At 55.1% G+C, this 17,213-nt stretch overlaps 1 protein-coding gene and 1 long non-coding RNA gene across 6 annotated transcripts in view; one reads left to right on the top strand and one right to left on the bottom strand.

Annotated features, from left to right (window-relative positions):
• The window catches only part of LOC142465742 (uncharacterized), an 87,569-nt gene that overhangs the window by 25,118 nt on the left and 45,238 nt on the right, over positions 1-17,213 (bottom strand). Inside the window, exon 1 of one of the 5 annotated variants that reach the window (XR_012787957.1) lies at positions 16,304-16,376. The exons of 3 other annotated variants lie outside the window; for them this stretch is intronic. The gene's annotated coding sequence lies outside the window, so the exon portion shown is untranslated. Of the gene's footprint in view, positions 1-16,278; positions 16,377-17,213 lie in introns of those variants that run through there. One more of the 5 variants, XR_012787956.1, reaches the window with a different exon arrangement.
• The window catches only part of LOC142465743 (uncharacterized), a 10,518-nt gene continuing 9,826 nt past the window's right edge, over positions 16,522-17,213 (top strand). Inside the window, exon 1 of the long non-coding RNA XR_012787962.1 lies at positions 16,522-16,963. This is a non-coding gene — a long non-coding RNA (uncharacterized LOC142465743). The remainder of the gene's footprint in view (positions 16,964-17,213) is intronic.

The raw sequence follows: 17,213 nt of genomic DNA, 5'->3' as shown, positions 1-17,213 counted from the left end.
CGTACCCACCGTCAAGGGCAAGCCCTGCCACCTACTGCACGTACCCACCGTCAAGGCCAAGCACTGCCACCCACTGCACGTACCCACCGTCAAGGCCAAGCACTGCCATCTACTGAACGTACCCACCGTTAAGGCCAAGCACTGCCACCTACTGCACGTACCCACCATCAAGGCCAAGCACTGCCATCTACTGCACATACCCACCGTCAAGGCCAAGCAGTGCCATCTACTGCACGTACCCACCGTCAAGGCCAAGCACTTCCACCTACTGCACGTACCCACCGTCAAGGCCAAGCACTGCCACCTACTGCACATACCCACCGTCAAGGCCAAGCACTGCCACCTACTGCACATACCCACCTTCAAGGGCAAGCACTGCCACCTACTGCACGTACTCACCGTCAAGGCCAAGCACTGCCACCTGCTGCACGTACCCACCGTCAAGTCCAAGCACTGCCACCTACTGCACATACCCACCTTCAAGGGCAAGCACTGCCAGCTACTGCACGTACCCACCGTCAAGGCCAAGCACTGCCACCTACTGCACGTACCCACCGTCAAGGGCAAGCACTGCCACCTACTGCACATACCCACCGTCAAGGCCAAGCCCTGCCACCTACTGCACGTACCCACCGTCAAGGGCAAGCCCTGCCACCTACTGCACGTACCTACCATCAAGGCCAAGCACTGCCAGCTACTGCACGTACCCACCGTCAAGGCCAAGCACTGCCATCTACTGAACGTACCCACCGTCAAGGCCAAGCACTGCCACCTACTGCACATACCCACGTCAAGGGCAAGCCCTGCCACCTACGGCACGTACCCACCGTCAAGGCCAAGCACTGCCACCTACTGCACGTACCCACCGTCAAGGCCAAGCACTGCCATCTACTGAACGTACCCATCGTCAAGGCCAAGCACTGCCATCTACTGCACGTACCCACCGTCAAGGCCAAGCACTTCCACCTACTGCACGTACCCACCATCAAGGCCAAGCACTGCCACCTACTACACATACCCACCGTCAAGGGCAAACACTTCCACCTACTGCACGTACCCACCGTCAAGGCCAAGCACTGCCAGCTTCTGAACTTACCCACCGTCAAGGCCAAGCACTGCCAGCTACTGCACGTACCCACAGTCAAGGGCAAGCACTGCCACCTAATGCACGTACCCACGTCAAGGCCAAGCACTGCCACCTACTGCACGTACCCACCGTCAAGGGCAAGCACTGCCACCTACTGCACGTACCCACCATCAAGGCCAAGCACTGCCACCTACTGCACGTACCCACCGTCAAGGCCAAGCACTGCCATCTACTGCACGTACCCACCGTCAAGGCCAAGCACAGCCATCTACTGCACGTACCCACCGTCAAGGCCAAGCACTTCCACCTACTGCACGTACCCACCGTCAAGGCCAAGCACTGCCACCTACTGCACATACCCACCGTCAAGGCCAAGCACTGCCACCTACTGCACATACCCACCTTCAAGGGCAAGCACTGCCACCTACTGCACGTACTCACCGTCAAGGCCAAGCACTGCCACCTGCTGCACGTACCCACCGTCAAGGCCAAGCACTGCCACCTACTGCACATACCCACCTTCAAGGGCAAGCACTGCCACCTACTGCACGTATCCACCGTCAAGGCCAAGCCCTGCCACCTACTGCACATACCCACCGTCAAGGCCAAGCACTGCCACCTACTGAACGTACCCACCGTCAAGGCCAAGCACTGCCACCTACTGCACGTACCCACCGTCAAGGGCAAGCACTGCCACCTACTGCACGTACCCACCGTCAAGGCCAAGCACTGCCACCTACTGCACGTACCCACCGTAAAGGCCAAGCACTGCCACCTACTGCACGTACCCACCGTCAAGGGCAAGCCCTGCCACCTACTGCACGTACCCACCGTCAAGGCCAAGCACTGCCACCTACTGCACGTACCCACCGTCAAGGCCAAGCACTGCCATCTACTGAACGTACCCACCGTTAAGGCCAAGCACTGCCACCTACTGCACGTACCCACCATCAAGGCCAAGCACTGCCATCTACTGCACATACCCACCGTCAAGGCCAAGCACTGCCATCTACTGCACGTACCCACCGTCAAGGCCAAGCACTTCCACCTACTGCACGTACCCACCGTCAAGGCCAAGCACTGCCACCTACTGCACATACCCACCGTCAAGGCCAAGCACTGCCACCTACTGCACATACCCACCTTCAAGAGCAAGCACTGCCACCTACTGCACGTACTCACCGTCAAGGCCAAGCACTGCCACCTGCTGCACGTACCCACCGTCAAGTCCAAGCACTGCCACCTACTGCACATACCCACCTTCAAGGGCAAGCACTGCCAGCTACTGCACGTACCCACCGTCAAGGCCAAGCACTGCCACCTACTGCACGTACCCACCGTCAAGGGCAAGCACTGCCACCTACTGCACATACCCACCGTCAAGGCCAAGCCCTGCCACCTACTGCACGTACCCACCGTCAAGGGCAAGCCCTGCCACCTACTGCACGTACCTACCATCAAGGCCAAGCACTGCCAGCTACTGCACGTACCCACCGTCAAGGCCAAGCACTGCCATCTACTGAACGTACCCACCGTCAAGGCCAAGCACTGCCACCTACTGCACATACCCACGTCAAGGGCAAGCCCTGCCACCTACGGCACGTACCCACCGTCAAGGCCAAGCACTGCCACCTACTGCACGTACCCACCGTCAAGGCCAAGCACTGCCATCTACTGAACGTACCCATCGTCAAGGCCAAGCACTGCCATCTACTGCACGTACCCACCGTCAAGGCCAAGCACTTCCACCTACTGCACGTACCCACCATCAAGGCCAAGCACTGCCACCTACTACACATACCCACCGTCAAGGGCAAACACTGCCACCTACTGCACGTACCCACCGTCAAGGCCAAGCACTGCCAGCTTCTGAACTTACCCACCGTCAAGGCCAAGCACTGCCAGCTACTGCACGTACCCACAGTCAAGGGCAAGCACTGCCACCTAATGCACGTACCCACGTCAAGGCCAAGCACTGCCACCTACTGCACGTACCCACCGTCAAGGGCAAGCACTGCCACCTACTGCACGTACCCACCGTCAAGGCCAAGCACTGCCACCTACTGCACGTACCCACCGTCAAGGCCAAGCACTGCCATCTACTGCACGTACCCACCGTCAAGGCCAAGCACTGCCATCTACTGCACGTACCCACCGTCAAGGCCAAGCACTTCCACCTACTGCACGTACCCACCGTCAAGGCCAAGCACTGCCACCTACTGCACATACCCACCGTCAAGGCCAAGCACTGCCACCTACTGCACATACCCACCTTCAAGGGCAAGCACTGCCACCTACTGCACGTACTCACCGTCAAGGCCAAGCACTGCCACCTGCTGCACGTACCCACCGTCAAGGCCAAGCACTGCCACCTACTGCACATACCCACCTTCAAGGGCAAGCACTGCCAGCTACTGCACGTACCCACCGTCAAGGGCAAGCACTGCCACCTACTGCACGTACCCACCGTCAAGGGCAAGCACTGCCACCTACTGCACATACCCACCATCAAGGCCAAGCCCTGCCACCTACTGCACGTACCCACCGTCAAGGGCAAGCCCTGCCACCTACTGCACGTACCTACCATCAAGTCCAAGCACTGCCAGCTACTGCACGTACCCACCGTCAAGGCCAAGCACTGCCATCTACTGAACGTACCCACCGTCAAGGCCAAGCACTGCCACCTACTGCACATACCCACGTCAAGGGCAAGCCCTGCCACCTACTGCACGTACCCACCGTCAAGGCCAAGCACTGCCACCTACTGCACGTACCCACCGTCAAGGCCAAGCACTGCCATCTACTGAACGTACCCATCGTCAAGGCCAAGCACTGCCATCTACTGCACGTACCCACCGTCAAGGCCAAGCACTTCCACCTACTGCACGTACCCACCATCAAGGCCAAGCACTGCCACCTACTACACATACCCACCGTCAAGGGCAAACACTGCCACCTACTGCACGTACCCACCGTCAAGGCCAAGCACTGCCAGCTACTGAACTTACCCACCATCAAGGCCAAGCACTGCCAGCTACTGCACGTACCCACAGTCAAGGGCAAGCACTGCCACCTACTGCACGTACCCACGTCAAGGCCAAGCACTGCCACCTACTGCACGTACCCACCGTCAAGGGCAAGCACTGCCATCTACTGCACGTACCCACCGTCAAGGGCAAGCACTGCCACCTACTGCACGTACCCACATCAAGGGCAAGCACTGCCATCTACTGCACGTACCCACCGTCAGGGCCAAGCACTGGCATCTACTGCACGTACCCACCGTCAAGGGCAAGCACTGCCACGTACTGCACGTAACCACCGTCAAGGGCAAGCACTGCCACCTACTGCACATACCCACCGTCAAGGCCAAGCCCTGCCACCTACTGCACGTACCCACCGTCAAGGGCAAGCACTGCCACCTACTGCACGTACCCACGATCAAGGCCAAGCACTGCCACCTACTGCACGTATCCACCGTCAAGGCCAAGCCCTGCCACCTACTGCACATACCCACCGTCAATGCCAAGCACTGCCACCTACTGAACGTACCCACCGTCAAGGCCAAGCACTGCCACCTACTGCATGTACCCACCATCAAGGGCAAGCACTGCCACCTACTGCACGTACCCAACGTCAAGGCCAAGCCCTGCCACCTACTGCACGTACCCACCGTCAAGGCCAAGCCCTGCCACCTACTGCACGTACCCACCTTCAAGGGCAAGCCCTGCCACCTACTGCACGTACCCACCGTCAAGGCCAAGCACTGCCACCTACTGCACGTACCCACCGTCAAAGCCAAGCACTGCCATCTACTGAACGTACCCACCGTCAAGGGAAAGCACTGCCACCTACTGCACATACCCACCGTCAAGGGCAAGCACTGCCATCTGCTGCACGTACCCACCGTCAAGGGGAAGCACTGCCATCTACTGCACGTACCCATTGTCAAGGGCAAGCACTGCCACCTACTGCACGTACCCACGTCAAGGGCAAGCACTTCCATCTACTGCACGTACCCACCGTCAGGGCCAAGCACTGCCATCTACTGCACGTACCCACCGTCAAGGGCAAGCACTGCCACGTACTGCACGTAACCACCGTCAAGGGCAAGCCCTGCCACCTACTGCACGTACCCACCGTCAAGGGCAAGCACTGCCACCTACTGCACGTACCCACCATCAAGGCCAAGCACTGCCACCTACTGCACGTATCCACCGTCAAGGCCAAGCCCTGCCACCTACTGCACATACCCACCGTCAAGGCCAAGCACTGCCACCTACTGAACGTACCCACCGTCAAGGCCAAGCACTGCCACCTACTGCACGTACGCACCGTCAAGGGCAAGCACTGCCACCTACTGCACGTACCCAACGTCAAGGCCAAGCCCTGCCACCTACTGCACGTACCCACCGTCAAGGCCAAGCCCTGCCACCTACTGCACGTACCCACCTTCAAGGGCAAGCCCTGCCACCTACTGCATGTACCCACCATCAAGGCCAAGCACTGCCACCTACTGCACGTACCCACCGTCAAGGCCAAGCACTGCCATCTACTGCACGTACCCACGTCAAGGCCAAGCACTGCCACCTACTGCACGTACCCACCGTCAAGGGCAAGCACTGCCACCTACTACACGTACCCACGTCAAGGCCAAGCCCTGCCATCTACTGCACGTACTCACCGTCAGGGCCAAGCACTGCCATCTACTGCACGTACCCACCATCAAGGGCAAGCACTGCCACCTACTGCACGTACCCACCGTCAAGGGCAAGCACTGCCACCTACTGCACGTAACCACCGTCAAGGGCAAGCACTGCCACCTACTGCATGTACCCACGTCAAGGCCAAGCACTCCCACCTACTGCACGTACCCACCATCAAGGCCAAGCACTGCCACCTACTGCACGTACCAACCGTCAAGGCCAAGCACTGCCATCTACTGCACGTACCCACCGTCAAGGCCAAGCACTGCCATCTACTGCACGTACCCACCGTCAAGACCAAGCACTGCCACCTACTGCACGTATCCACCGTCATGGGCAAGCACTGCCACCTACTGCACGTACCCACCGTCAAGGGCAAGCACTGCCACCTACTGCACGTACCCACCGTCAAGGGCAAGCACTGCCACCTACTGCACGTACCCACCGTCAAGGCCAAGCACTGCCACCTACTGAACGTACCCACCGTCAAGGCCAAGCACTGCCACCTACTGCACGTACCCACCGTCATGGCCAAGCACTGCCACCTACTGCACGTACCCACCGTCATGGCCAAGCACTGCCACCTACTGCACGTACCCACCGTCAAGGCAAAGCACTGCCACCTACTGCACGTACCCACCGTCAAGGCCAAGCACTGCCACCTACTGCACGTACCAACCGTCAAGGCCAAGCACTGCCACCTACTGCACGTACCCACCGTCAAGGCCAAGCACTGCCACCTACTGCACGTACCCATCGTCAAGGGCAAGCACTGCCACCTACTGCACGTACCCACCGTCAAGGGCAAGCCCTGCCACGTACTGCATGTACCCACCGTCAAGGCCAAGCACTGCCGCCTACTGCACGTACCCACCGTCAGGGCCAAGCACTGCCACCTACTGCACGTACCCACCGTCAGGGCCAAGCACTGCCTCCTTCTGCACGTACCCACGTCAAGGCCAAGCACTGCCACCTACTGCACGTACCCACGTCAAGGCCAAGCACTGCCACCTATTGCACGTATCCACTGTCATGGCCAAGCACTGCCACCTACTGCACGTACCCACCGTCAAGGGCAAGCACTGCCACCTACTGCACGTACCCACGTCAAGGGCAAGCACTGCCACCTACTGCACATACCCACCGTCAGGGCCAAGCACTGCCACCTACGGAACGTACCCACCGTCAAGGCCAAGCACAGCCACCTACTGTACGTACCCACGTCAAGGCCAAGCACTGCCATCTACTGCACGTACCCACCGTCAAGGCCAAGCACTGCCACCTGCTGCACTTATTCCCTCACGTGCTGTCTCTAAGTCTCCTGACATTCCACTTAGATTGTAAGATCTCCAGGGCAGGGATTGAGTTTTCTCTATACGTATTGTAATATAATAATGTAATGTATCCTCTCTTTTGGAAAAACACCGAGTACAGGGTTTAGCGGTTAGGGTAGGGGGGTAACTTTAGGGGTTTAGCGGTTAGGGTAGGGGGATAATTTTAGCGGTTTAGCGGTTAGGGTAGGGGAATAACTTTAGGGGTTTAGCGGTTAGGGTAGGGGGATAATTTTAGGGGTTTAGCGGTTAGGGTTGGGGGATAACTTTAGGGGTTTAGCGGTTAGGGTTGGGGGATAACTTTAGGGGTTTAGCAGTTAGGGTTGGTGGATAACTTTAGGGGTTTGAGCGGTTAGGGCAAAGGGTTTAGGGTAGCGTTAGTATTAGGGGTTAAGATGAGGAGGTTTTAGGGTGAGGGGTAAGGTTAGTGACTTCTTGGTGGCCGTCATTTGGCCGCGACCAAATGTGGTAGACGGCCTTGTGATGACCTCTGTATGTAGTGCTGCAGTGTGTGAGTGCACTGTCTCCGGGGTCCGGGGGGTCTTCCCTATCACAGTACCACTGCTGCAGTGTGTGAGTGCACTGTCTCCGGGGTCCGGGGGGTCTTCCCTATCACAGTACCACTGCTGCAGTGTGTGAGTGCACTGTCTCCGGGGTCCGGGGGGTCTTCCCTATCACAGTACCACTGCTGCAGTGTGTGAGTGCACTGTCTCCGGGGTCCGGGGGGTCTTCCCTATCACAGTATCACTGCTGCAGTGTGTGAGTGCACTGTCTCCGGGGTCCGGGGTCCGGGGGGTCTTCCCTATCACAGTACCACTGCTGCAGTGTGTGAGTGCACTGTCTCCGGGGTCCGGGGGGTCTTCCCTATCACAGTATCACTGCTGCAGTGTGTGAGTGCACTGTCTCCGGGGTTCGGAGTCCGGGAGGTCTTCCCTATCACAGTACCACTGCTGCAGTGTGTGAGTGCACTGTCTCCGGGGTCCGGAGTCCGGGGGGTCTTCCCTATCACAGTACCACTGCTGCAGTGTGTGAGTGCACTGTCTCCGGGGTCCGGAGTCCGGGGGGTCTTCCCTATCACAGTACCACTGCTGCAGTGTGTGAGTGCACTGTCTCCGGGGTCCGGAGTCCGGGGGGTCTTCCCTATCACAGTACCACTGCTGCAGTGTGTGAGTGCACTGTCTCCGGGGTCCGGGGGGTCTTCCCTATCACAGTATCACTGCTGCAGTGTGTGAGTGCACTGTCTCCGGGGTCCGGGGGGTCTTCCCTATCACAGTATCACTGCTGCAGTGTGTGAGTGCACTGTCTCCGGGGTCCGGGGGGTCTTCCCTATCACAGTATCACTGCTGCAGTGTGTGAGTGCACTGTCTCCGGGGTCCGGGGGGTCTTCCCTATCACAGTACCACTGCTGCAGTGTGTGAGTGCACTGTCTCCAGGGTCCGGGGGGTCTTCCCTATCACAGTACCACTGCTGCAGTGTGTGAGTGCACTGTCTCCAGGGTCCGGGGGGTCTTCCCTATCACAGTATCACTGCTGCAGTGTGTGAGTGCACTGTCTCCGGGGTCCGGGGGGTCTTCCCTATCACAGTACCGCTGCTGCAGTGTGTGAGTGCACTGTCTCCGGGGTCCGGAGTCCGGGGGGTCTTCCCTATCACAGTACCACTGCTGCAGTGTGTGAGTGCACTGTCTCCAGGGTCCGGGGGGTCTTCCCTATCACAGTATCACTGCTGCAGTGTGTGAGTGCACTGTCTCCGGGGTCCGGGGGGTCTTCCCTATCACAGTACCACTGCTGCAGTGTGTGAGTGCACTGTCTCCGGGGTCCGGGGTCCGGGGGGTCTTCCCTATCACAGTATCACTGCTGCAGTGTGTGAGTGCACTGTCTCCGGGGTCCGGGGGGTCTTCCCTATCACAGTACCACTGCTGCAGTGTGTGAGTGCACTGTCTCCGGGGTCCGGAGTCCGGGGGGTCTTCCCTATCACAGTACCACTGCTGCAGTGTGTGAGTGCACTGTCTCCGGGGTCCGGGGGGTCTTCCCTATCACAGTACCACTGCTGCAGTGTGTGTGTGCACTGTCTCCGGGGTCCGGGGGGTCTTCCCTATCACAGTATCACTGCTGCAGTGTGTGTGTGCACTGTCTCCGGGGTCCGGGGGGTCTTCCCTATCACAGTACCACTGCTGCAGTGTGTGAGTGCACTGTCTCCGGGGTCCGGGGGGTCTTCCCTATCACAGTATCACTGCTACAGTGTGTGAGTGCACTGTCTCCGGGGTCCGGGGGGTCTTCCCTATCACAGTACCACTGCTGCAGTGTGTGTGTGCACTGTCTCCGGGGTCCGGAGTCCGGGGGGTCTTCCCTATCACAGTACCACTGCTGCAGTGTGTGAGTGCACTGTCTCCGGGGTCCGGAGTCCGGGGGGTCTTCCCTATCACAGTACCACTGCTGCAGTGTGTGTGTGCACTGTCTCCAGGGTCCGGGGGGTCTTCCCTATCACAGTATCACTGCTGCAGTGTGTGAGTGCACTGTCTCCGGGGTCCAGGGGGTCTTCCCTATCACAGTATCACTGCTGCAGTGTGTGAGTGCACTGTCTCCGGGGTCCGGGGTCCAGGTGGTCTTCCCTATCACAGTACCACTGCTGCAGTGTGTGAGTGCACTGTCTCCGGGGTCCGGAGTCCGGGGGGGTCTTCCCTATCACAGTATCACTGCTGCAGACAGGATTCCTGTCTAATGATTTGCCAGGCAGGGGGTTTATGCAGATGAGCAGTACCCAGGATTCCCTGCTGCAGAGGAAGCTGCTCACAGAAGGATCTGTGCCTGTGGCTGTCACACACTTGGCCGGCATCTTTGCAGTATGCCGAGGGCGAAACTTTCATTGGAATTCTAGTTTGTTTTGTCTGTAATGTGACAGCTCTCTCAGCAGGACGTTATCTCCCCCCCTCCGCCCCCGCTTAGCCCGACTCTCTTTGCTCTCCTCTTTAAGTCTGCTTTTCTGTGTATTAAAGGCCCCTTTGGCAGCAAAGTGGGTTACGACGAAATTTTGACCCAAATAGTTTAAAAGAAAACAGCACGCATAACATTGGCTTAATAAAGCTTATTGGGTAGAAGTATAAAGCAGGCTGGCAGTCATGGTATACCCCTCTCTTTATGCGTCTGTGACAAATGTAAGAAACTAGAAACGAGGACAGGTTTATTCCATCTCGGACACAGGCGGTTTATGCATTAAAAGCTGGGGAACCTCATTATAACTTCTGTAAATATTTCTATAGCTTTAAATAACCCCTACCAGTAACCAAAGGCACCTTGCTATACATTAAACAAGATGGGGATCATTTATCAAGGTCTCCAAGATGCAAATCTGGGAGAACATTTATCCAAGGAGAAGATCCTATTGCTTACAGTTGGACTTATCTTCCCTGAAACATTTTGTGCAATATTCCAGACTGCAGGAGACGTTTGGTAAATATTTCCCATGATCCTTTCTGCTCGCATCTGAGACAGAGCTGTTAAAAAAGCATTACAAAACAAAATGGACGCTATAGTATTTGATACATACTGTACCATTATATTATGTGTGTATTACTCCGGGGCTCTTGAACTTGCGGCCCATGGACCAGATCCGTCCCGCGGACAGTTCTTGAGTGTCCCGCAGACTCTCTGCTTCAGTTAATTGCAAGACAGTTGCTCAAGCTGTTAAATGCAATTTTTCACGCGGAAACACACTTTTCATCTAGGACAGTGGTGCTCGGCTCCAGTCCTCAGGACGCCCACCCCTCCCCCCCAACAGGCCAGGTTGTCAAGATATCCCAGCTTCAGCACAGGTGGCTCAATCAGTGGCTCAGTCTCTGACTGGCAGGCTGTATTGCTCCAAGCTCCTGTGCTGCAGTGAGGTCCTATTTCCTGGTTCTGTTTCAGCTGATTCCAAACCCTGGTTACGACCCCGGCTCGCATCAGACACCTAGATTGATCCTGGTTCCGATTCCGGCTCGCCTACTGACCATTCTTCCTGTTTGCTGGGCCATCCTGTCCTCTCTGCTCATCCAGATACGTGGTACTGAATCCTGCTCTCCCTGTGGAATTCTCTGTGGTACCTGATACTAGTATGGTTGCCAGGTGTCCAGTATTGAACCGGACTGTCCTGTATTTGGACGCTCTGTCCAGTAAAAAATGAGAGGTAATACTGGACATGTATGTGTATACCGGTATTACCTCTCTGGGTGTGTATATGTATACCGGTATTACCTCTCTGGGCGTGTATGTGTATACCGGTATTACCTCTCTGGGCGTGTATGTGTATACCGGTATTACCTCTCTGGGCGTGTATGTGTATACCGGTATTACCTCTCTGGGCGTGTATGTGTATACCGGTGTTACCTCTCTGGGTGTGTACGTGTATACCGGTATTACCTCTCTGGGCGTGTACGTGTATACCGGTATTACCTCTCTGGGTGTGTATGTGTATACCGGTATTACCTCTCTGGGCGTGTATGTGTATACCGGTGTTACCTCTCTGGACGTGTATGTGTATACCGGGATTACCTCTCTGGGTGTGTATGTGTATACCGGTATTACCTCTCTGAGTGTGTATGTGTATACCGGGATTACCTCTCTGGGTGTGTATGTGTATACCGGTATTACCTCTCTGGGCGTGTATGTGTATACCGGTATTACCTCTCTGGGCGTGTGTATACCAGTGTTACCTCTCTGGGTGTGTATGTGTATACCGGTATTACCTCTCTGGGCGTGTATGTGTATACCGGTATTACCTCTCTGGGCGTGTGCATACCGGTGTTACCTCTCTGGGTGTGTATGTGTATACCGGTATTACCTCTCTGGGTGTGTATGTGTATACCGGTATTACCTCTCTGGGCGTGTATGTGTATACGGGTATTACCTCTCTGGGCGTGTGTATACCGGTGTTACCTCTCTGGGTGTGTATGTGTATACCGGTATTACCTCTCTGGGCGTGTATGTGTATACCGGTATTACCTCTCTGGGCGTGTGTATACCGGTATTACCTCTCTGGGTGTGTATGTGTATACCGGTATTACCTCTCTGGGCGTGTATGTGTATACCGGTATTACCTCTCTGGGCGTGTGTATACCGGTATTACCTCTCTGGGCGTGTATGTGTATACCGGTATTACCTCTCTGGGCGTGTATGTGTATACCGGTATTACCTCTCTGGGTTTGTATGTGTATACCGGTATTACCTCTCTGGGTGTGTATGTGTATACCAGTATTACCTCTCTGGGCGTGTGTATACCGGTATTACCTCTCTGGGCGTGTATGTGTATACCGGTATTACCTCTCTGGGCGTGTATGTGTATACCGGTATTACCTCTCTGGGCGTGTATGTGTATACCGGTATTACCTCTCTGGGCGTGTATGTGTATACCGGTATTACCTCTCTGGGCGTGTATGTGTATACCGGTATTACCTCTCTGGGCGTGTATGTGTATACCGGTATTACCTCTCTGGGCGTGTATGTGTATACCGGTATTACCTCTCTGGACGTGTATGTGTATACCGGTATTACCTCTCTGGGCGTGTATGTGTATACCGGTATTACCTCTCTGGACGTGTATGTGTATACCGGTATTACCTCTCTGGGCGTGTATGTGTATACCGGTATTACCTCTCTGGGCGTGTATGTGTATACCGGTATTACCTCTCTGGGCGTGTATGTGTATACCGGTATTACCTCTCTGGGCGTGTATGTGTATACCGGTATTACCTCTCTGGGCGTGTATGTGTATACCGGTATTACCTCTCTGGGCATGTATGTGTATACCGGTATTACCTCTCTGGGCATATATGTGTATACCGGTATTACCTCTCTGGGCGTGTATGTGTATACCGGTATTACCTCTCTGGGCATATATGTGTATACCGGTATTACCTCTCTGGGTGTGTATGTGTATACCGGTATTACCTCTCTAGGCGTGTATGTGTATACCGGTGTTACCTCTCTGGGCGTGTATGTGTATACCGGTATTACCACTCTGGGTGTGTATGTGTATACCGGTATTACCTCTCTGAGCGTGTATGTGTATACCGGTATTACCTCTCTGGGTGTGTATGTGTATACCGGTGTTACCTCTCTGGGCGTGTATGTGTATACCGGTATTACCTCTCTGGACGTGTATGTGTATACCGGTATTACCTCTCTGGGTGTGTATGTGTATACCGGTATTACCTCTCTGGGCGTGTATGTGTATACCGGTATTACCTCTCTGGGCGTGTATGTGTATACCGGTATTACCTCTCTGGGTGTGTATGTGTATACCGGTATTACCTCTCTGGGCGTGTATGTGTATACCGGTATTACCTCTCTGGGCGTGTATGTGTATACCGGTATTACCTCTCTGGGCGTGTATGTGTATACCGGTATTATCTCTCTGGGCGTGTATGTGTATACCGGTATTACCTCTCTGGACGTGTATGTGTATACCGGTATTACCTCTCTGGGCGTGTATGTGTATACCGGTATTACCTCTCTGGACGTGTATGTGTATACCGGTATTACCTCTCTGGGCGTGTATGTGTATACCGGTATTACCTCTCTGGGCGTGTATGTGTATACCGGTATTACCTCTCTGGGCGTGTATGTGTATACCGGTATTACCTCTCTGGGCGTGTATGTGTATACCGGTATTACCTCTCTGGGCGTGTATGTGTATACCGGTATTACCTCTCTGGGCGTGTATGTGTATACCGGTATTACCTCTCTGGGCGTGTATGTGTATAGCGGTATTACCTCTCTGGGCGTGTATGTGTATACCGATATTACCTCTCTGGGCGTGTATGTGTATAGCGGTATTACCTCTCTGGGCGTGTATGTGTATAGCGGTATTACCTCTCTGGGCGTGTATGTGTATAGCGGTATTACCTCTCTGGGCGTGTATGTGTATACCGGTATTACCTCTCTGGGCGTGTATGTGTATACCGATATTACCTCTCTGGGCGTGTATGTGTATAGCGGTATTACCTCTCTGGGCGTGTATGTGTATAGCGGTATTACCTCTCTGGGTGTGTATGTGTATACCGGTATTACCTCTCTGGGTGTGCTTGTGTATACCGGTATTACCTCTCTGGGTGTGTATGTGTATACCGGTATTACCTCTCTGGGCGTGTGTATACCGGTATTACCTCTCTGGGCGTGTATGTGTATACCGGTATTACCTCTCTGGGCGTGTATGTGTATACCGGTATTACCTCTCTGGGTGTGCATGTGTATACCGGTATTACCTCTCTGGGTGTGCATGTGTATACCGGTATTACCTCTCTGGGCGTGTGTATACCGGTATTACCTCTCTGGACGTGTATGTGTATACCGATATTACCTCTCTGGGCGTGTATGTGTATACCGGTATTACCTCTCTGGGTGTGCATGTGTATACCGGTATTACCTCTCTGGGCGTGTGTATACCGGTATTACCTCTCTGGACGTGTATGTGTATACCGGTATTACCTCTCTGGGCGTGTATGTGTATACCGGTATTACCTCTCTGGGCGTGTATGTGTATACCGGTATTACCTCTCTGGGCGTGTGTATACTGGTATTACCTCTCTGGGCGTGTATGTGTATACCGGTATTACCTCTCTGGGCATATATGTGTATACCGGTATTACCTCTCTGGGCGTGTATGTGTATACCGGTATTACCTCTCTGGGCGTGTATGTGTATACCGGTATTACCTCTCTGGGTGTGTATGTGTATACCGGTATTACCTCTCTGGGCATATATGTGTATACCGGTATTACCTCTCTGGGCGTGTGTATACTGGTATTACCTCTCTGGGCGTGTGTATACCGGTATTACCTCTCTGGGCGTGTATGTGTATACCGGTATTACCTATCTGGGCGTGTATGTGTATACCGGTATTACTTCTCTGGGCATGTATGTATATACCGGTATTACCTCTCTGGGTGTGTATGTGTATACCGGTATTACCTCTCTGGGCGTGTATGTGTATACCGGTATTACCTCTCTGGGCGTGTATGTGGATACCGGTATTACCTATCTGGGCGTGTATGTGTATACCGGTATTACTTCTCTGGGCATGTATGTATATACCGGTATTACCTCTCTGGGTGTGTATGTGTATACCGGTATTACCTCTCTGGGCGTGTATGTGTATACCGGTATTACCTCTCTGGGCGTGTATGTGTATACCGGTATTACCTCTCTGGGCGTGTATGTATATACCGGTATTACCTCTCTGGGCGTGTATGTATATACCGGTACTACCTCTCTGGGCATATATGTGTATAGCGGTATTACCTTTCTGGGCATGTATGTGTATGTGGGGAGAAGTTTGTGCTGCTGCTGGGCCGGGGTGAGGAAGCCGTGGGGAGAAGTTTGTGCTGCTGCTGGGCCGGGGTGAGGAAGCCGTGGGGAGAAGTTTGTGCTGCTGCTGGGCCGGGGTGAGGAAGCCGTGGGGAGAAGTTTGTGCTGCTGCTGGGCCGGGGTGAGGAAGCCGTGGGGAGAAGTTTGTGCTGCTGCTGGGCCGGGGTGAGGAAGCCGTGGGGAGAAGTTTGTGCTGCTGCTGGGCCGGGATGAGGAAGCCGTGGGGAGAAGTTTGTGCTGCTGCTGGGCCGGGGTGAGGAAGCCGTGGGGAGAAGTTTGTGCTGCTGCTGGTGTTCAGCGGCTTCGGGGCCATCTTCTTCCTGCCGGACTCGCCCATGCTGCTGAGCGGCGTGTTCTTCCAGCAGCCCCCGCCACCGCTTCAGCGCAGCCCTCCGGGGAGGAGCAGCAGATCTGAGGCAGTCTGGCCCGCATCCGGGAGGAGCACGAGAGGGCGCTCAGGGAGGCCAAGGGCACCCTCCATCGGCAGCCCGGGGACATCCAGGGGGACATCCGCAGGGACAATGAGAGGCTGGCGCAGGACAGCAAGGCGAGGGCGGCGGGGGCAGGGAAGCAGCTGCCCGGCATGGTGTTCAGGCCGCCGGTGGGGGCGGTGGGGGAGGAGCCGGAGGACCCAGCAGTGAGGGAGAACCTGCCGGGTGACGTCATGGCCGCGCCCCCGTCATTCCTCCGCCACGCCCCCGCCCCGGTCTCTCCTCCTGCAGTGAGCTGCAGACCGGGAAATCGGCTGAACGCGCCGCCAAAAGCGCGGGCGCGCGTTACAGCGGAGACCGGGGCCTTAGCCTTAACACACATACCGATTGGCGGCTCTTCTCTTCTCACCGATACTCCCGGAAACTGCGTAAGGTGTCGCCGCCTTGTGTCGCCATGACGCCACTGCAAACTACGTTAGGAGGTGCAGTGAGAGGCGACTGCTGATTGGCTGAGGGAGAACTGTGTTATGATTGGCTGTGAGACGGCGACTTGTGATTGGCTGTGAGACTGCAGCTTGTGATTGGCTGTAAGATGGCTGTGCAGCCAGGGGGGACTGGCTTTATAGAGTTCTTTCACAATTACTGCATGTACACCTGGGGTGTTATAATTGGTTTGGTGGGTCATTAACCCCTGTATTGCCACCACTCAGTCTGTCTTGTTAACAGGAAGGAGTTGGGGGGTTGCTGGTTGCTATTGACTACCAAGCCTCCCCTCCCTAAGCCACACACGTGTCACAGCAGATGACATCACAGAGGCTGGGTAGGTATATGCCCTGGTGTTGACATTTTGCAGAAACCCTCAGGCAGATCACAGAGTAACAAGGATGGATCTTTTAAACAATCTTCAAACTCTGAAAAATGAGAATGTCAGGCTGCTGACGCAAAAAGCATAGCTGTGGAAAATGGTTCAGCTAATGCAAGAGAACGCAGTTACGCGGCACTGTGAGGGATAAAAACGTGCGCAGCTTATCACCCTTCAGCCAGGAGGAGAAGGAATCCAAGGCCATAGGTGAGAGGAGGGGGAGACTGTTCCAATGGGGAATTGACTAACAAGTCCAGGAATGGGAAAGAGGGGAAGGGAAAGGGTAACGGAGAGCTCCCGCATCAGCAAAATTAATAAATAATACGTAAATAAGTAAAGCCAGATAATGGTGCAATAGAGGATAAGGGTAATAGTGGAAAAACAAACGAAAGATTCCTCCTTGAATGCACTCAGATGGGCTAGTGAAAATGATATGGTTAATACATTAAAATACCTT

The sequence above is a fragment of the Ascaphus truei genome, chromosome 14 (assembly GCF_040206685.1).
Source record: "Ascaphus truei isolate aAscTru1 chromosome 14, aAscTru1.hap1, whole genome shotgun sequence".
In the NCBI taxonomy this organism is placed as follows: domain Eukaryota; kingdom Metazoa; phylum Chordata; class Amphibia; order Anura; family Ascaphidae; genus Ascaphus; species Ascaphus truei.
The sequence above is the reverse complement of the archived record's forward strand: the minus strand, read 5'-3'. Positions and strand labels throughout refer to the sequence as shown.